The sequence below is a fragment of the Ornithorhynchus anatinus genome, chromosome 5, assembly GCF_004115215.2.
Source record: "Ornithorhynchus anatinus isolate Pmale09 chromosome 5, mOrnAna1.pri.v4, whole genome shotgun sequence".
In the NCBI taxonomy this organism is placed as follows: domain Eukaryota; kingdom Metazoa; phylum Chordata; class Mammalia; order Monotremata; family Ornithorhynchidae; genus Ornithorhynchus; species Ornithorhynchus anatinus.
The window spans coordinates 63312984-63333630 of NC_041732.1; the positions used below are offsets into that span (position 1 = coordinate 63312984).

General features: G+C 49.9%; 1 protein-coding gene across 2 annotated transcripts in view; it reads right to left on the reverse strand.

Moving 5' to 3' along the window:
- FBLIM1 (filamin binding LIM protein 1) overlaps positions 1-5928 on the reverse strand; it is a 29603-nt gene extending 23675 nt beyond the window's left edge. The window contains exons 1-2 of one of the 2 annotated variants that reach the window (XM_029064320.1): positions 5783-5928; positions 194-269 (exon numbers count right to left, since the gene is read on the reverse strand). The gene's annotated coding sequence lies outside the window, so the exon portion shown is untranslated. The remainder of the gene's footprint in view (positions 1-193; positions 270-5782) is intronic. The other variant, XM_029064321.1, reaches the window with a different exon arrangement.
- Positions 5929-20647: the final 14719 nt, after the last annotated feature.

Sequence of the window (20647 nt, forward strand, 5' to 3'; positions counted from 1 at the left end):
AGCACGAGGAAACCTTCAAAGCCAGACCTGAAAACAGGACCCAGGAGCTCCGCACCCAGCGGACAGCTCAATTTAGGGTTGCAAGGGAAAAGGCAGCCCCTCCTTTCTCTCCATATTAATGATTAACCCCCCCCAGGGTGGCAGCCTGGCTCCTGAGCCTGCAATGTCCCTCCCTCCCTCTTCAACTTCTTACCAGGGCTCTGCTCCCCTGACAACTTGGTAGGCAAGGGTCTTGACCTTGGGCTGAGTGATGTCCTGTCGGGCTCCTTCTGGAGGGGGAGAATGGAAGGAATGGCAAGTTCGATTCCAGGGCTGGCCAGGGAGGGGAGGCATTCAGACAGGGGTCTTCTGGAGGGAATGGCCTCCAGAGGCTCAGGAATCCCGGACATTCTGGGATTTCCCTAAAGTTACCACATCCATCCGGTCCCGGGATCCAGACCTCCCCTATACCCCGCAGACTCAGAGGCTTTAAAAGCCTGGAGAAGCAGAGCTGTCTAGTGGAAAGAGCACTGGCCTGGAAGTCAGGAGAGCTGAGTTCTAATCCTACCTTTGGCCCTACCCTCTGAGTGACCTTGGACAAGTCACTTCACTTCTCGGTGCCTCAGTTTCCTCACCTGTAAAATGTGGATACAATACCTGTGCTCCCTCCTACTAGGTGTGGGGCAGGAAATGTATCCAACTTGATTCTCTTGAATCTAGTCAGAACTCAGTACAGTGCTTAAGCATTTAAGCATTTTACAAACACCATAATAGTTATTAAGCGGGGCCTTGGGACCACCCTCAGAGCACAGGATATTGAGAGCAAACCAGGTCTAGAAACTGGAAATCTTGGCCACCTCCCATCATAGCTGCATCTGGAGGGCAAAGAAGGATACATTTGGAAAAGCATCTTGCCTCTCCTCTCTAGCAAGAGACTAGCAGAGAGGGGGTGGACCAGAGCCCCAGTGTTGCTACTCTATGGGAATCTTTGCCATGATGAAATGATCTGGGCTTCCCCCAACCCGGATGGACTCCGGGTCGATAACCAGGGCGGGGAAGAGTTATCAGCGGAACAGGAAGGTGGACACCCTGCCCAGGGCAGCATCCTGTAAGGACTGGGGATACAACCAGAAAACAGAACTTAAACTCCTCCCCTAGGCTGAAAGCTCCTTGTGGGCAGGGAAAATGTCTACCAACTATTATCAGTTGTATTTATTGAGAGCTTACTGTGTGAGGCACTATACTAAACACTTGGGAGAGAACACAACAATATAACAGACACATTCCCTGCCCACAGCGAGCTTATACTCTGTTGCACTGTATTTCCCCAAGTGCTTAGTACAGTGCTCTTTGCACAGTAAGCACTTGGGAAATACTAGTGATTGATAAAAAACAGGTTTCAGCATACACTGGGATCCACAGAACTCCACTAAAGGAGCAGCATGGTGTAGTGAATAGAGCACAGGACTGGGAGTCAGCAGGTCATGAGTTCTAATCCTGGCTCCACCACTTGTCTGCTTTGTGGCCTTGGGCAAGCCACTTCACTTCCCTATGCCTCACTACCTCATCTGTGAAATGGGAATGAAGACTGTGAGCCCTATGCGGGAGCGGGACTGTGTCCAACCTGATTTGCTTATATTCACCTCAGTGCTTAGTACACTGTCTGTCACATAGTAAGCGCTTAACAAATGCCATAATTATTTATAATTATTACTACAAATGCACCTCCTCCAGGAATCTTGTCCAGATTAAGTCTTCTTGACTCTACTCATTCAAGGCATTCCAGCTTCCAATCCTCACACTTTGACATACTTGTGTTTTTATATTTATCCCTTTATGTTTCTTTGGTCTAAATCTACTTGTATGTTGGTGTCACCATCCTGCCTTCTCCTTAGATTGTATGATGCTTGAGGGCAGAGCCCTCAACTTGTCTTCCAGTCCAGAGCTCCTCACACAGTGTGTTTTTAGTACAAACTGTTGATGGACAGGACTTATTTGCGGCAACTGCTAAGCGCTATTTGCCAAGCACTTGGGTTGACACAAGATAATCGGGTCAGACATGGCCCCTGCCCCCGTGGGACACATGGTCTAATCCCCACTTTACAGATGAAGAAACTGAGTCCCAGAGAGGTTATATGATTTGCCCAGGGTCACACAGCAGACAAGTGGTGAAGGTAGGATTAGAATCCAGGTCCTCTGACACCTAGGCTCGGGCTCTTTCAAGTAGGCCATACTGCTTTTGTCTGTGAAGGTTGCTCTCTTCCCCAAAAGGAGCTGCAATTCATTCTGAGTCATTTGGGGGCCTGGAGATAATAATAAATAATTGTGGTATTCGTTAAGCTCGTACTACATGCCAAGCACTGTACTAAACTCTGGGGTAGATACAATATATATGGATCAGACACAGTTTCTGTCCCTCATGGAGTTCACAATCTAAGAGGGAGGGAGAACAGGTATTTCATCCCCATTTTACAGATGAAGAAACTGAGACAAAGAGAAGTTAAGTGTCTTGCCCAAAGTCACACAACAGGTGAGTGGCAAAGCCGGGATTAGAACCCAGGTCCTCTGACTCCCAGGGCCGTGCTCTACCCACTAGATGACACTGCTTCTCTGGGAGGTCACAGTCCCCTTGGCAGCTGGGCATCCAGCAGGCTTCCTTTGCCCCCCAATGCCTCCTCCCATGAGACCTCCCTGACTGGCCTCTCTCTGAGAGAGACTCCGCTGCCTTTCTTTGGAAAGGTCCCAGCTCAGCTAAGAGCCAAGGGAGGGAGTCCGGCTGTACAGATGCTGACAGCTGTGCTAGCAGCCCCCCTTCCCCTCCCCCTCCTCGCTTTGGCTTGCGGTTACTGCTGGAGAATTCAGTCCCCATGGGAACGCTGAGCTTGGAATTTTCAAAGCCTGTTCCAGTCATCCCACCAGCCCCACCAGCCCCACCAGCCCCCACTGTTCTGGTGTCATTGAGATCACTCGATTCCCGAGAGGGAAACTGAGGCCCTGGGAGGGGATGGGGGCAGCCTCGCTTTGTCCATCCAGGCCCCTAATGGCCTGAGGTCCTGGGCTCGGTTCCTGCTGTTCCCATCCATGCTGCTTCTTGAGGAGCTAGACTTCTCTCCCAGCTTCCTCTTCTCCCCAGGGTCCAGGCTAAATCTCTCCTCTCTCTGGAGTCCCTCCTCTCTCCATCCTCCTCTCTCTTCTCTTCCCCTCCTCCTCCTCCCCCCTCCTCTTTCTCTCCTCTTCCTCCTCCTCTTACTCTTCTTCCTCTTTTTCCTCCACCACCTCCTCCTTCTCCTCCCCGTCCTCCCCCTCGCACCCCCATACACACATAGCTCCTCTGGGGAGGAGTCTGAGCTGCCCAAGGGCAAAGCGGAAATCCCCGTCCCAAGAGAGCAGGGAAAAGTGGGAACAAAGGAAAGGAGCTTCCCGAACTGCTATGAGAGGACTCTGTAGGAGACTCTTCTGAGGGGGTGGAAGTGTCTCCTGGAGTGCTGGACGAACCCCAGGAACAGGATAGGGCCGAATCTACCGCCGCCACCCTCCTGCCCTTCACGGGGCTCAGCCCTCCTCTCCTTCTCCTCTCCACCCCCTCAGCCCCTCACTGTGGGTCTGAAGTTTGGTTCAGGAGAAATGTTTGTTACTTGAAAGGGGCTTTGGGTTTGGATTTTGGAGAGGGCAAGTTGGATCATCAGGGCTGAAGAGAAAGAAGGGAGTTGGGAGTTGGGGGGGATAGGACGGTTCTGCCCCTTCCTTCTCCAGACCCTTTCAACGTCTGTCTTCCCATTAACATTGCAGCTTGTACTTGTCAAATGTCTCCTTAGGCGGGGAGGTGAAGGAAGGTGAAGGCAGAAACCAACCCAGGGTCTCTGAGGTCCGGAGAGGGCTGAAACTCAGCCCCCCCTCCTCCCCCAAATACTCTGGCTGGGAATCAACCCCAGAAAACCCTTGGAGTTGCCCTTGTGTCCACCCACCAGAAGTCTGGGGAAGATCTGGGGGAGAAGGCAGACAGAAGGTAAGCGAGAAACAGGCAGAATCCTGGAGGGCACTAATACACACTTCCTTCTGCTCTCTGGGCTGCTGTATCCTTGCCCTCCGGGAACAGTTTCGGTTTTTATTATTATCATCACATAATTATTCACAACAATATTAACCACAATTTACACGCTTGGGGACCTCTCTTTCCAGGGCTGGGCAAATAGACACTCATCTGGCCTCCACCCGCCCTGCCCCTGAGGAGAAATTGAGACATAGAGCCGGAAGGTCCCAGGACCCCGGGGACCCTCCTCCTGCCCGTCTCCTCCTCGCCCAGGCAGTGCCAGAACCAGAGCAGGGATCTGGGGACCCTGGGCGAGACAGCCTCTCTCCTCAGCTTCCAAGCGGCAGGGAGAAGCAGACCAGTAACTCCAAAGGAGCCACCAGTTTGGGGCCAAACCCTGAAACTGGTCTGAACTGAGCAGGAGGGGTTGTTTTAATCCCTTCATTGCTGAAGAGGAGGAAGAGTCTAGCGGGGCACTGGTACCTCCCTCTAGTGAGCAGCTGTGCCCGGGACTACTCGAGTCTCCCTCCCCAATTCCCTGGATCCTGGGGGAACTTCCAAGTGGGAGAGAGAGAGCAACAGTCCCAGGATTGTCAACACTGGAATCCGCTCCAGGGAAGCCGTGACCACTCTCGGGTTGGATGGGGTCAGTATGGAGGGCGCCTGGCATGGAAATTGGGTTATCTCTGTGGCTCTCTGGGTTCCCTGCATCCTCCTGCTTGACCCACCCAATCTCTCTGGCTCTGGGCCAAATGGGCAAAGTCAAGGGTGGGTGCGGGAGGTTGCAGCCTTGGGTCGTCTCATGTGGGCTGGGCTGGCTCAGCCTCAATCTTATCCTTGGGAGGTTGAAACCAGAAGACAAGGTAAAGGGCAGAGTGGGTGGGGGTGGGGAGCCCTCTGCCCCAGCCCTGGCAGACTTACCAGGTGTTGGGGTTCAACTGATGGCTCTAGGTCTAAAGGGTAATTGCAGGGGAGGGAGGGAGGGACCCCAGGTTTGACCCTTTTTCAGGCTTGCAGGACAGGACTCACAGTCCTCTCGTGCCTAGGCAGCTGCCAAGGCTTTAACATCAGCCTTGGTGCCCATGAGAAGAGTCTAGCCTTAGTGTCCTTGCAGTATGCTCTGTCCCCTGAGCTGGTCAACTTTGTGGGGGGGGATTGGGTCACTTAGTAGACTTCCTACCTCCACTGGCTTTCCCTTTTCCACCCACCACTCCAGAGATCTAAGCTCCTGGAAGGCAGAGGCTGTGTCCATCAACTCTGCTGCACTCTCCTCGGGGCTTAGCACACAGTAAGCCTTCAATAAATACCTCTGATTGATTGATTGATTGATTGAAAGACTGAGCTGGCCTAGCCCTCCCCAACGTCTCCAGAGTACCCGGAGCTGAACTCCCCGGCCCTGCCCACGGCAGCCTTGCCTTTAATCAACTCCTAGGCAGTCGGTCATTCATTCGATCGTATTTTCTGAGCGCTTATTACGCTCAGAGCACCGTATTAAAAGCTTGGAAAGTACAATTCAGCAACAAAGAGAGACAATCCCTGCCCACAGCGGGTTCACGGTCTAGAGGTCTCACTGTCAGTCGATCCTATTTATTGAGCGCTTACTATTTGCAGGACACCGTAGTGAGCGCTTGGGAGTGGACAATAGAGCAATATAACAGATTCGGTGCCCACAGTCCCTCCCACTCCCCCGACTCCCTCCCAACCCGCAAGTGGGGGGCGGGAGGGTCCTGTCCCCCTTCCCTCGAGAGGACAGCTGGGCCTCTGACCGTTTACCTGGGGTCCGGCTCGGGGTCAGGGTTGGGGTCAGGGGCCCGGTCGGGGTCCGGGTGGAGCCGTCGGCGGGTCCGTAGGGCCTTCTGCCCGGCTCGGGCTGGGAGGCTGAGCCGGCCTGCTCACATCCCAGCCCCTTTCCTTTCTCCAGCCCTGCCTCCCCCCTTCTCCCCCGCCCCCTCCCCTCCCCTCTCTTCCTCCTCTCCTCCTCCTTCTCGCCCCGCAGTCCTCTCTTTACCATAAAAGGTGAACGCCCTGCTGGGGGAGGGGGGGAATTGCTGAGCTCCAGCCAGGAAACCGGTCCTTTACCTGCCTCTTTTTTTTTGGTTGGTTGGTTAGTAGGTGTGTGTGTGTGTCTGTGTGTCTGCCCCCCCATGCCCGCCCCGCCCCCCCTGTGCCCGCCCTTTCCCTCCTTTGCAACTTTCCCTGTCGCCTCCTTTTCCCTTTGTTTCCTCTCCCCCTCCTTTTCCTTCCCCGGCGTTTCCCCTTCCCCCCGGCGGAGCCTGTTTATTTAGGGGACGGGGCGGCAGAGGGGGGGCTCAGGGCTCTCCCTGCGGCCAACTCCCCCTCCCTGGGCTGGTCGCCTCTTCCTCCGTTCTCTATTGTCCTTCCGAGGTGTCCTGCCCGTCTGTCCGCCCTTCTCCAAGGCACAGAACAAGGGGGTGTGGGTGGGGTGCAGGGGGCAGACCCCTGGGCTGGCAAATAGGACTGCCCCTGACTCAGTTTCTCCCCCCGGTCCTAGGGAGCTGGGGTGGAGAAGCAGCGAGGAGGGTCGGCTGTCCCCATTCCCCCATCCCCTAGGGCAGGGAACTGCCCATTCACCCATTCATTCAATCAGATTTATTGAGTGCTTACTCTGTGCAAGGCACCGTACCAAGCACTTGGAAGAGCACAGTGCAACAACAAACACACATTCGGGTCAGGGGGCTAAGTGGGGACGGGTCCACCCCTGCCTCTCCCTGCCCTTGCCTACTTCACTCTGAACAAAACCTCAATCAATCGATCAATCATATTCCTTGAATGCTTACTCTGTGCTGAGCACTGTACTAAGCACTTGGGATGTAAGAGGTGGTAGACTCATTCCCTGTCCACAATGAGTTTACAGTCTAGAAGATTTTTTGCCCCCGCTTGTGAGCCCGTTGTTGGGCAGGGATTGTCTCTATCTGTTGCCAAATTGTACATTCCAAGCGCTTAGTACAGTGTTCTGCACACCATAAGCACTCAATAAATATGAATGAATGAATGAAAAAAATCTGCCATCAATTTAGTTGCGACCAGATTGTTTTCATTGGTGAGTCTCCTACTGCGGGTGATTAAAACCAGATAATAATAATAATCATAATAATGTTGGTATTTATTAAGCACTTACTATGTGCAGAGCACTGTTCTAAGTGCTGGGGTAGATAGAGGGTAATCAGGTTGTCCCACGTGAGGCTCACAGTTAATCCCTATTTGACAGATGAGGGAACTGAGGCCCAGAGAAGTGAAGTGACTTGCCCACAGTCACACAGCTGACAAGTGGCAGAGCTGGGTTTCAAACCCATGACCTTTGACTCCCACGCCCGAGCTCTTTCCACTGAGCCACGCTGCTTCCCACTACCTCCCAATTCACTAGGAAAAGTATTCCACCTTCACCACCACTAATGTGCCTAGTAATAATAATAGTGGCATTCGCTAAGTGCTTACCATGTGCCAAGCACTGTACTAAACACTGGGGCAATCTCATCAGGTTGGGCACAATCCCTGTCCCTCATTAGGCTCACAGTCTTAATCCCCATTTTACAGTTGAGGTAACTGAGGCATGAGAAGTTATGTGGCTTGCCCAAGGTCACACAGCAGATAAGTGGCAGAGCTGGGGTTAGAACCCACGTCCTCTAGCTCCCAAGTCCGTGCTCTTTACACTAGGCTACTCTGCTTCTCTTATAATAATAACTATGGCATTGGTTTAGCGCTTACTATGTGCCAAGCACTGTGCTAAGTGCTGGGGGAAGCAGCGTGGCTCAGTGGAAAGAGCCTGGGCTTCGGAGTCAGAGGTCATGGGTTCGACTCCCAGCTCTGCCACTTAGCTGTGTGACTGTGGACAAGTTACTTAACTTCTCTGTTCCTCAGTGACCTCATCTGTAAAATGGGGATTAACTGTGAGCCTCACATGGGATAACCTGATTACCCTGTATCTACCCCAGTGCTTAGAACAGTGCTCTGCACAGAGTAAGCACTTAACAAATACCAACATTATTATTATTATTATTATTATTATTACAAGTAAATTGGATTGGACACAGTCCCTGTCCCACATGGGGCTTACAATCTCAATCCCCATTTTACAGATGAGAATAAAAATTGTGGTATTTGTTAAGCGCTTACTATGTGCCAAGCACTGTACTAAGCACTGGGGTGGATACAAGCAAATCAGATTGGACACAGTCTCTGTCCCAAGTGGGGCTCACAGTCTCAATCCCCATTTTCCAGGTGAGGTAACTGACACCCAAAGAAGTGAAGTGACTTGCCCAAGGTCACACAGCTGACAAGTGGTGGAGCCGGAATTAGAACCCATGACCTTCTGACTCCCAGGCCTGTGCTCTATTCACTATGTCACGCTGCTTCTCTACTGCAAACCACAGGGCAAATATTTCCATGTGTGCCAGGGGAAGGGACCCTTGATCATTCCAGTCCCACCCACTCAATCCATCAATCATATTTATTGAGCACTTACCGAGTGCAAAGCACTGAACTAAGTACTTGTACTGTACTCGCCCGTGGAAAGACTGCCTTCGGTGGTGTCGCCTTTGGACTCCCAAGGCAAGTCAGTAAATAATTAGGCTCACAGGGCAGTAATTCCTTCCAGAGTATTTATTGCTGTTCAACTGTCACAAATCGATCGTGCCATTCTGTAATTCCTGGGAACCGGGGAGGATCTGGGATTGGTTTCAGCTGGGCACAGGATGTGTGGCATCAACTGAGGGACCAGCTGGAGCCTGAGCAGAGCCATCCTGCCCCTTACATGAGAAGCAGCGTGGCTCAGTGGAAAGACCTGGGCTTGGGAGTCAGAGGTCATGGGTTCGAAACCTGGCTCTGCCACTTGTCAGCTGTGTGACTTTAGGCAAATCACTTAACTTCTCTGTGCCTCAGTTCCCTCATCTGTAAAAAGGGGATTAAAAACTGTGAACCCCGCATGGGACAATCTGATCACCTTGCACCCCCACCCCCCAGCACTTAGAACAGTGCTTTGCATATAATAAGTGCTTAATAAATACCACCATTATTATCATTATTATTATTATGAAGCACTGCTCAAGTTGCCCATCAATGACTGTCCTCCTCTGAAAGCTGGAAGCTCTTTGTTGGCAGGGATTCCCAACTACCAACTCTGTTTTACTGGGCAATTACGTACATATCTGTAACATTTCTCTATATAAAAGTCTGTCTCCCCCTCTAGACTGTAAACTTGTGGGCAGAGAACGTGTCTGCCAACTCTCTTATATTGTACTCTCCCAAGCGCTTAGTGCAGTGTTCTACTCACAGTGAGTGCTCAATAATAATAATAATGATGGTATTTGTTAAGCGCTTACTATGTGCAAAACATTGTTCTAAAAGCTGGGATAAATGCCACTGATTGACTAGTTTTCCAAGTGATTTGTACAGTTCTCTGCACCTACTAAGTGCTCAAATACCACTGACTGATTGATTGATTGATAGTTTGTTCATGGTCACCCACACATACGAGAAGCAGCATGCCCTAGTGGGTAGAAAAAGGGACTAGATGTCAGAAGGACCTGGGTTCTAATTCTGTCTCTGCCACTCATCTGCTGTGAGACCTTGGGCAAGTTACTTAACTTCTCAGGGGCTCAGTTACCTCACCTATACAATGGGGAATAAGACTATGCATTTCATGTGGGAGCTCACTGTTTGGTAGGGATTGTCTCTGTTGTTAAATTGTACTTTCCAAACACTTAGTACAGTGCTCTGCACACAGTAAGTGCTCAATAAATACAATTGAACGAATTAATGTGGGACAGGGACTGTGTCCAACCTGATTAGCTTGTATCTACCCCATTGCTTAGTACAGTGCCTGGCACACAGTAAACACTTAACAAATACCATAAAAGGAAAAACAAAAAAAGCCACAAAGCCATTCTCTCCCTTCAGCATCCTCAAGCCTTACAATCTGCTAAATTGTAAGCTTCTTGAGGGCAGGGATCATGTCTACAAATTCTATTATATTGTCCTTTCCCAAGTGCTTAGTCCAATGTTCTGCACACAGTAAGTGATCAATAAATACCATTGATTGGTTGATACTCAGCTAGTTACTGAATGTCCCCTGTAGACAAACCTAGAAATTCTTACTCTCTTGTCTTTCTCCCTAAGGTACAGGCTGCTGGTTGGCTATTAAGGCTCCCCCAGATTTGAATTCTTTTCCCATCCACAGTTCAGGGTTGGAATCAGTTAGCTCTGTTCTCCTGTCTGGTCAGAATGAGTGGCTCGTTAACCACTTGAAATAACAACTGTGCTTCTCAATCAATCAGTCAATCAATCAATTGTATTTATTGAGTGCTTATTTATGCACACATCTGTAATTTTACTTATTTATACTGATGTCTGTCTCCCTGCACAGACTGTAAGCTCGGTGTGGGCAGGAATGTTACTGTTTATTGTTATACTTTCCCTAGCGCTTAGAAGCAGCATGGCTCAGTGGAAAGAGTATTCATTCATTCATTCAATAGTATTTATTGAGTGCTTACTAGGTGCAGAGCACTGTACTAAGCGCTTGGAATGTACAATTTGGCAACAGATAGAGACCATCTCTGCCCAATGACGGACTCACAGTCTAATTGGGGTACACAGACGGCAGACAGAACGATACAAAAACAACATAATCACGATAAATAGAATCAAGGGGATGTACACCTCCTTAACAAAATAAATAGGGCAATAAAAAATATATACAAATGAGCATAGTGCTGAGGGGAGGGGAAGAGGGAGAGGGAGGAGCAGAGGGAAAGGAGGCTTAGCTGAGGGGAGGTGAAAGGGGAGGAGCAGAGGGCAGAGGGGGAGCAGAGAGGAAGCAGAGGGAGCAGAGGGAAAAGGGGAAGCTCAGTCTGGGAAGGCCTCTTGGAGGAAGTGAGCTCTCAATAGGGCTTTGAAGAGGGGAAGAGAGTTAGTTTGGCAGAGGTGAGGAGGGAGGACATTCCAGGACAGCGGGAGGACGTGGCCCAGGGGTCGACGGCAGGATAGCGTGATCGGGGGATGGTGAGGAGGTGAGTGGCAGAGGAGCGGAGCGTGCGGGGTGGGCAGTAGAAAGAGAGAAGGGAGGTGAGGTAGGAGGGGGCAAGGTGATGGAGAGCTTTGAAGCCAAGAGTGAGGAGTTTTTGTTTCGTGCGAAGGTTGACAGGCAACCACTGGAGGTTTCTGAGGAGGGGAGTGACATGCCCAAAGCGCTTCTGCAGGAAGATGAGCCGGGCAGCGGAATGAAGAATAGACTGGAGCGGGGAGAGACGGGAGGAAGGGAGATCAGAGAGAAGGCTGACACAGTAATCCAGCCGGGATATTATGAGTATGGGCTTGGGAGTCAGAGGTTGTGGGTTCTAATCCCTGCTCCACCACTTGTCAGCTATGTGACTTTGGGCAAGTCACTTAACTTCCCTTTGCCTCAGTTACCTCATCTGTAAAATGGATATTAAGATTGTGAGTCCCACGTGAGGCAACCTGATTAACTTGTATGTACTCCAGTGCTTAGAATAGTGCTTGGCACATAGTAAGCACTTCACAAATACCATAATTAATTAATTAATTACAGTGCTCTGCACACAGTAAGCACTCAGTAAATATAATTGAATGAATGAATGAATGAATAAAGAGCTCTGTACTTAGCGCTTGTGATAATACAATAGAGTTGGTAGACATATTTCCTGCCCACAAGGAGCTTATAGTCTAGCAGGAGAGACAGACACTAATAAAAATAAATTAGGGATATGGACATAAGTGCAGTAGGGCTGAGGGTGGGAGAATAGCAACTGCTTAAAGGGTACAGATCCAAGTGTACCCTTGGATACATTTAGAGAAGCAGCGTGGCTCAGTGGAAAGAGCACAGGCTTGGGAGTCAGAGGTCACGGGTTCTAATCCCGACTCCGCCGCTTGTCAACTGTGTGACTTCGGGCAAGTTGCTTAACTTCTCTGTGCCTCAGTTACCTCATCTGTAAAATGGGGATTAAGACTGTGAGCCCCACAAGGGACAACCTGGTCACCCTGAATCCCCCCAGTGCTTAGAACAGTGCTTTGCACATAGTAAGCGCTTAACAAATGCCACCATTAATAAGTGCAAGGGGACAGAAGGGAGAGGGAGTAGGGGAATTGATTAGTCAGAGTTGGCCTATTAGAGATGTGATTTTAGGAGGTCTTTGAAGATGGGGAGAGTAGTAGACTGTTGGATATGAGGGTGGAGGAGTTCCAGGCCAGAGAGAGGACCTTGGGTGAGGGTTTGGCGGCAAAATGGATGAAATCGAGGTACAGTGAACCTAAATCTTTGGCCCGCACAACTAAGAATCAGACACGAGTTCCCTCCTCACCAGAGTTGGTTGAGATTATGAAGTTCTAAAAACCAGGTTTTGCTCTGGCCTCTCTGAGAAACCTCTGTCTTGCAATCTCAAGGCCCAAGGGGCATCCATCTGCAGAAAGGGAAACCGAGCCAGAGTGGGGCAGTGGTCTCAAGGTGAGTTTGAAGCAGAGATGGGATCTGAGGACTCCTGATTTCTGTTTCCCTGAGTTCTCCACCCACCAACCTGCCTATCTGGCCTGGAAGGGGCTTTCATGTTGCTGCGAGGAAAAGCTTCCTGGAATGCATGCATGAATGAAATGGGATGAATGAAAGTTTCCTGGACTCACTCACCCAACTTCCTGGCTGGCTCTGCCCTTTTCCAGTTATTATTTCTTTCTGTTTTCTTATGAGAAGAGAGCCTGGGGGGTTGGAATTGAATAACTTTTGTGCACGTAGCCTACTGCCGTGGGCTAGTTGAGAAGCAGCGTGGCCTATTAGCAAGAGCCCACGTCTAGTTTTCAGGAGACCTGGGATCTAATCCCGGTTTTGCCTCTTGCCTTCTGTGTGACCTTGGGCAAATCACTTCACTTCTCTGGGCCTCAGTTTTTCTCATCTCTAAAATAGGGATTAAATATCACAGAAGTATGTGGCCCAAAAGATAGGGCCTGGACCTGGGAGTCAGAAGGACCTGGTTTCTAATCCTAGATCCACCACTTGTCTGCTTTGTGACCTTGGGCAAATCCCTTTGCTTCTCTGGGCTTCAGTCACTCACCTGTAAAATGGGGATAAAAACTGCGAGCCCTATGTGGGTCATGGGCTGTGTCCTACCTGATTATCTTGTATCTACCCCAGTGCTCAGAACAGTGTCTGGCACAGCTAAGCGCCTAACAAATACCCCAATTATTATTAGTATTACCAGTTCTCCCTCCCTCTTAAACTGTGAGCTACATGAGGTACAGGACAATGTCTGGTCTGTTACATTGCTTCTATTCCAATGTTTAGTACAGTGCTTGGCACATAGAGCTAATAAAGCCACAATTATTATTATTACAGGACGGAATGGGGCTGGGCAGCTCTGAGATGTATGGTCCACTTGTGGGGAGCCAATAGGCCTTCTTCCGCTACTAGTGGACAGCTCTCAATTCTCTGCATTAATGCAAAGGACAAGCGGAGCTGATAATAAAAGTCAACAGACAATACAGAACTGTGGAGGAGGTTTGTACCTGGATGGGGAAGTTGAAGGAAGCAGCCCCAAACTATCTGGAAAATCTGGGGAACCAACTCTGGTTGTAAGCTCTTTGTGGGCAGGGAATGTGTTTACCAACAGCATGGTGTAGAGGATAGGGCACGGGCCTGGGAGTCAAAGGATCATGACTTCTAATCCTGGCTCCGCCACTTGTCTGCTGTGCGACCCTGGGCAAATCACTTCGCTTCTCTGTGCCTCAGTTACCTCATTTGTCAAATGGGAATTAAGGCTGTGAGCCCCATGTGGGACAGGGACTGTGTCCAGTCCGATTAGTATCTACCCCAGCGCTTAGGACAGTGCTTGACACATAGTAAGCACTTAACAAATATCATCATCATCATCAAAATCAACCCCAACTCTGTTTTATTGTATTTTCCAAGCACTAAGTACAGTGCTCTGCACACAGTAAGAGCCTAAGAAATACAACTGGTTGACTGGATTAATGGAGCCTAAAAAGCCCCACTGTTTGGAATTGTAGATGCTTCAGTATTGGAGAAGGTTGGCGGGATGGCTGTGAGAGCTTAACCTCGTATCCTAGATAATCCACCAAATGGATAAAATGCTCCCAGATGAATAAGAATTGACTGTAGCACATTGCTAGTTTTAGGGAAGCAGTGTTGCCTAGTGGAAAGATCACAGGCCTGAGAGTAACAAGACCTGGTTTCTAATCCTGGCACTGCCACTTGTCTGCTGTGTGATCTTGGGCAAGACACTTTAACTTCTCTGTGCCTTAGTTTATTCATCTCTAAAATGGAGATTAAATCCTTCTCCCTCCTACTTAGACTGTGGGCCCCATCTGAGACAGGGAATGTGTCCAACATTGTTATTTTATATCTATCCTAGGATTTAGGACAGTGCTTGGTACAAAGTAAGTGCTTAACGAAAACCATTATTATAGTCCTTAAACATTGTTATTCATTCAGTAAACCCTCAGTAAATACAATTGAATTACTTTCCAAATGACATCAGGGATGGCTAGCATCTTACCATCCACACTCTTCCCTAATGTTCAGAAACCAGCAGGGAACAGGGAACCGTTTGTAACTGGCAATGGCATTTTCTCTTTATGCTCTCAAAGCAGGAGGCAGCCTCATCCACGCACTCAGAGAAGTGAGAGCCGCACGGTTCTGTGCCTCAATTACCTCATCTGCAAAATGGGGATTAAGACAGCGAACCCCCTAGGTAACAGGGACTGTGTCCAACCTGACTAGCTTGTATCTACCCCAGAGTTTAGTACACTATGTGACGCATAGTAAGCGCTTAACAAATACCACAGTAATTATAATTATATCCACCACAAGCATCCTCACCTCGGCATAACAATCGGTCCCATAGTCAGCTGTCTCCAAAAGCTCAGGCCTGGGAGTCAGAAGGACCTGGGTTCTAATCCCAGCTCTGCCACTCGTCTGCTGTGTGACCTTGGGCAAGTCACTTCACTTCTCTGTGCCTCTGTCACCTCATCTATAAAATGGGGATTGGGACTGTGTCACTCATTAATTAATTAATTCATTCATTCATATTTACTGAGCAATTACTGTGTGCAGAGCAATGTACTAAGTGCTTGGCAAAGTACAATACAACAATAAACAGTGATATTCCATGTCCACAGTGAGCTCACCGTCTACAGGAGGGGACACAGACATCAGTACAAATAAATAAAATGACAGATATGTACATAAATGCTTTGGGGCTGGGAGCAGGGAAGAGCAAAGGGAGCAAGTCAGGGTGACACAGAAGGAAAACTGGGGCTTAGTCTGGGAAGGCTTCTTGGAGAAGCTGTGCCTTCAATAAGGCTTTGAAGCAGGGGAGAGTGGTTGTCAATCAGATTAGAGGAGGGAGGGAGTTTCAGGTTCGAGGCAGGACAAGGGCCAGGGGTCGGCAGCAAGACAGGCGAGATCAGGGCACAGTGAGAAGGTTAGCACTAGAGGAACAAAGTGTGTGGGCTGGGTTGTAGAAGGACAGAAGCAAGGTGAGGTAGGAAGGGGCAAGGTGATGGAGTGCCTCGTGTCCAACGTGATTAACTTGTATCTTGCCAGCACTTAGTACACTGCCTGGCACAGAGTAAGTGCTTAACAAACACCATAAAAAAACAAAAAAGAGAGACCTATGCTCACTAGACATCCCTAGGCTCCTTTGGTCTCCACTTCAGCATGCTGCCGTTTGAGTGCTCAATACATACAATCGATTGATTGATTGATTCACTGGGGATCTGGGGCAGTGAGGCTGGGCTGTTGTGTGTGAGCAGAAACAAGGAAGAGAAAATCAGGGAACAACAGCTTCAGGGTGCAAAGGATCTAACTGATGGTGGCCTGGTGCGGGGAGGCGGGGCGGATGACTATGTAAATGACATGCAAAGAAAATGCAAATGACCCAGGGGGCCCTCTGGATGTTGCTTTAAAGGAGGCTGCTGTTTGTAGGTCTGGTTCTCAGACTCCAACCCACCGTGTCTGTGGACCTCAGCCCAAGTGGCATCGGCAGTGGCAGAAAGCCCATCGATGCCTGGCATCTATTGGTAAGGAGTTTCCTGTGCTCTTGGTCACCCACTGGGCTGCTGCCTCATCCATCCTCAAGATCTTGGCCCAAAGGGGCAGAGGGTGGGAGCATAGACCTCCCCGTCTCCCCCCCGCCCCCAGCAGGGAGCACCGGCCCAGGGAGGGAAAATAAAAGCCCTCTTCCTCTCACTCTTGACTTCCTCCAGCCTGCCTCTTCCCTCCACCAATACACACTTGATCTCCAGTCAGCAGTTTCTGGAGTTTGCCCACAAACTCTCTCTCTTCCTCACAGGAGACACTAACAGGCTCCTCCACTAAGACACGTGACACCTTGACACCTCTGTTCCTTCTACCCAACCAGGAATGCCTGTCCGGAGCCTCCTAGAACAGGGACTTTGACCCTGGAAATGGCAACATCCACATTTCAGACACACCAGTAGGGAAGCACCGTAGGGACAGACTGTCTGGAGAGACAGGAAGGAGGAAGTAGAACTGGGAGAGTTAGCGGCAGTGGGTAAAGGTAAAGGCCTACCCCAATACCTCTAACATTCTCATTTGTACCACTGGTTCGCACCCTACAGCAAAAGTTAAACAGATGGTTAGTTTTTGCTGTGGGCTTTCCTCCTTGACCCAATTTTTTTCTTTTTTTTTAAGGTATTTGCTAAGCACCTACTACGTGCCAGGAACTGCACTAAAAACTGGGGTAGATAAAAGCTAATCAGTTTGGACCCAGACCTCGCCCCATATGGGGCTCACAGTTCGTATTCCCCATTTTACAGATGAGGTAGTAACTCGCCCAAGGTCACAGAGCAGACAAGAGGCAGAGTTGGGATTAGAACCCAGGTCCTCTGACTCCCAAGCCTGTGCTCTATACACTAGGCTACGTTGCTTCTCTTCTTCAGGTCAGAACGGTCAGAACCTCAAAATTGTATTCAGAAGTGTGACACGTTCTGTGGCAAGTTTAGGATTCTTCCTAACACAGGGCAAGAGCCTGAGCCCAAACGGATATGTAGGAGAAGCCAGTGTCTTACACATTAAATTTTTAATAATAATAATTGTGGTATCTGTTAAGGGCTGTCTTACACATTAAATTCTTAATAATAATAATTGTGGTATCTGTTAAGGGCTCATTATGTGCTAAGCCCTGTATTGGGGCTCAGGGTAGATGCAAGATAGGTTGGACACAGTCCCTAAACATACATGGGGCTTATGTAGGAGGGAGGACAGGTATTTAATTCACATCATATACATGAGGAAGCTGATAATAATAATAATTGTGGTATTTTTTAAGCACTTACTATGTGCTAGGCATCATATTAAGAGCTAGGGTGGATATAGCAAATCAGGTTGGACACAGTCCCTGTCCCATGTGGAGCTCACAGCCTCAATCCCCATTTTACAGATTAGGGAACTGAGGCATAGAGAAGTGAAGTGACTTGCCCAGGGTCACACAGCAGACAAGTGGAGGAGCTGGGATTAGTACTCATGACCTTCTGACTCTCAGGCCTGTGATGTATCCACTATGCCATGCTGCTTCTCGGAAGCACAGAGAAATAAAGTAGCCCACCCAAGATCACACAGCAAGCAAAAGGCAGAGCTGGGGTTAGAACTCAGTTCCTCTAATTCCCAGGCCCATGCTCTTTCCACTAGACCACACTGCTATTTCTGTGTCTTATGGTTTTGTGGTTCTGCTCCTCTTGTTACTTTTGGGCTGGTCTCCCTCATTAGACTGACAGTTCTTTGAGGGAAAGGGTCTTGATTTTCCTCTTCCTGCAGTGAGAGGGAGTTCCAGTGCTCGGCGGATGAGCGGAGGACTCACTGGGCCGCTGCCTTCCTCATCCAGTAGCCCCCAGCCCCAAATTTCCCAGCCTTCCTTCCACTTTCTGAAAGTCTATCTCGCCTGGGACAGGGCCAGGACTCGTGCACCCTCCCCTTATGTCCGACTCCCTGACCCCCCACCCAGAGAGGCCTGGTTCCCAGGGTTCCTGGTTGGGCCCACTGGACGGGAATCAGACTGTGTCAACAGTTGATGCCGGGCTAATCCCCTGCACTTTGGGGCTGGCCTGAGTCAGCAGCGCTGTCTGCCTGGGGCCAGCTGCTTCCCACGGGTGGGGTGCTAGCCTCCTCCCTCCCTCACCTCCTCCTTCCTGGAGGCTGCTTCATCACACATTGATTTCTGCAGGCTCATTCCCTGGGCCAGAAGGGAAAGGGGGTTGGGGCCCTATGATTATAAAAATAATAATAATAACTATGTTTTTGTTAAGTGCTTTCTATGGGCCAGGCACTGTGCTATGCCCGGGGTTGGACATACTCTCTGTTCCACATAGGGCTCATAGTCTTAAATCCTCATTTTCCAGAGTTGGGAACTGAGGCACAGAGTAATGAACTGACTTGCCCAAGGTCAGATTCCATGGATTGGCACTTGCCCATGCTTTATCTACTATTTTGTCTCCAAGTAGGGAGCTGATTCCTTCCCTCCCCTGAAATTTTCAGCTTCCATGGCCACACCATCCTGGCCTGTGACCTTCAGGTCCTGCCACCTAAATGATTAAAAATTAGCATGGGGGAGAGGCCATCAGCAACCGTGCCCAGAGTCAGCAACAACTCAATCAATCAACCAGTGGTATTTACTGAGCATTCACTCTATGTAGAGCTCTGTACATAGCTCTTAGGAAAGTACAGCACAGCAGAGTTGGTAGACACAATCCCTGCCCACCAGAAGCTTTCTGTTTACAGGGGGAGACAGATATTAAAATAAATTATTGATAGCGGAAATATTCAATAGTATTTATTGAGCGCTTACTATGTGCAGAGCACTGTACTAAGCGCTTGGGATGAACAAGTCGGCAACAGATAGAGACAGTCCCTGCCGTTTGACGGGCTTACAGTCTAATCGGGGGAGACGGACAGACAAGAACAATGGCACTAAACAGCGTCAAGGGGAAGAACATCTCGTAAAAACAATGGCAACTAAATAGAATCAAGGCGATGTACAATTCATTAACAAAATAAATAGGGTAACGAAAATATATACAGTTGAGCGGACGGGTACAGTGCTGTGGGGATGGGAAGGGAGAGGTGGAGGAGCAGAGGGAAAAGGGGAAAATGAGGCTTTAGCTGCGGAGAGGTAAAGGGGGGATGGCAGAGGGAGTAGAGGGGGAAGAGGAGCTCAGTCTGGGAACGCCTCTTGGAGGAGGTGATTTTTAAGTAAGGTTTTGAAGAGGGAAAGAGAATCAGTTTGGCGGAGGTGAGGAGGGAGGGCGTTCCAGGACCGCGGGAGGACGTGACCCAGGGGTCGACGGCGGGATAGGCGAGACCGAGGGACGGCGAGGAGGTGGGCGGCAGAGGAGCGGAGCGTGCGGGTGGGCGGTAGAAAGAGAGAAGGGAGGAGAGGTAGGAAGGGGCAAGGTGATGGAGAGCCTTGAAGCCTAGAGTGAGGAGTTTTTGTTTGGAGCGGAGGTCGATAGGCAACCACTGGAGTTGTTTAAGAAGGGGAGTGACATGCCCAGATCGTTTCTGCGGGAAGATGAGCCGGGCAGCGGAGTGAAGAATAGACCGGAGCGGGGCGAGAGAGGAGGAAGGGAGGTCAGAGAGAAGGCTGACACAGTAGTCTAGCCGGGATATAACGAGAGCCCGTAATAGTAAGGTAGCCGTTTGGGTGGAGAGGAAAGGGCGGATCTTGGCGATATTGTAGAGGTGAAACCGGCAGGTCTCGGTAACGGATAGGATGTGTGGGGTGAACGAGAGGGACGAGTCAAGGATGACACCGAGATTGCGGGCCTGCGGGACGGGAAGGATGGTCGTGCCATCCACGGTGATGGAGAAGTCTGGGAGCGGACCGGGCTTGGGAGGGAAGATGAGGAGCTCAGTCTTGCTCATGTTGAGTTTTAGGTGGCGGGCAGACATCCAGGTGGAGACGTCCCGGAGGCAGGAGGAGATGCGAGCCTGTAGGGAGGGGGAGAGGACAGGGGCGGAGATGTAGATCTGCGTGTCATCTGCGTAGAGATGGTAGTCAAAGCCATGAGAGCGAATGAGTTCACCGAGGGAGTGAGTGTAAATGGAGAACAGAAGAGGGCCAAGAACTGACCCTTGAGGAACTCCAACAGAGTATAAGGATATTTACATCAGGGTTGTGGGGCTGGGGTGAGGGTCAAAAGGCTTAAGGGGTACCCAGAAGAAGGGAGGGCTGGTAGGGGAAATGAGTGCTTAGATCGGGAAGGCTTCTGGAAGAGATGTGATTTTAGGATGGTTTTGAAGGTAAGAAGAGTGGTGCTCTGTCCGATACGAAGGTGGAAGGAGTTCCAGGCCCAAGAGAGGGCTGGGCAAGGGGTCGGTGGCAAGATAGATGAGATCGAGACAGAAAGTAGATTAATGTGCAGAGTGGAGCGGAGTGGAGCAAGCAGGCTGGGTTGTAGTAGAAGATCAGTAAGGTGAGGTAGGAGGGAAAGAGCCGATTGAGTGCCTGAAAGCCTATGATAAGAAGTTTCTGTTTGATGTGGATGTGGATAGACAACCACTGGGGGCTCTTGAGGAGTGGGGAGATGTGGACTGAATGCTTTTTCAGAAAAATGATCTGGGTGGTGGACAAGTACGGAGTG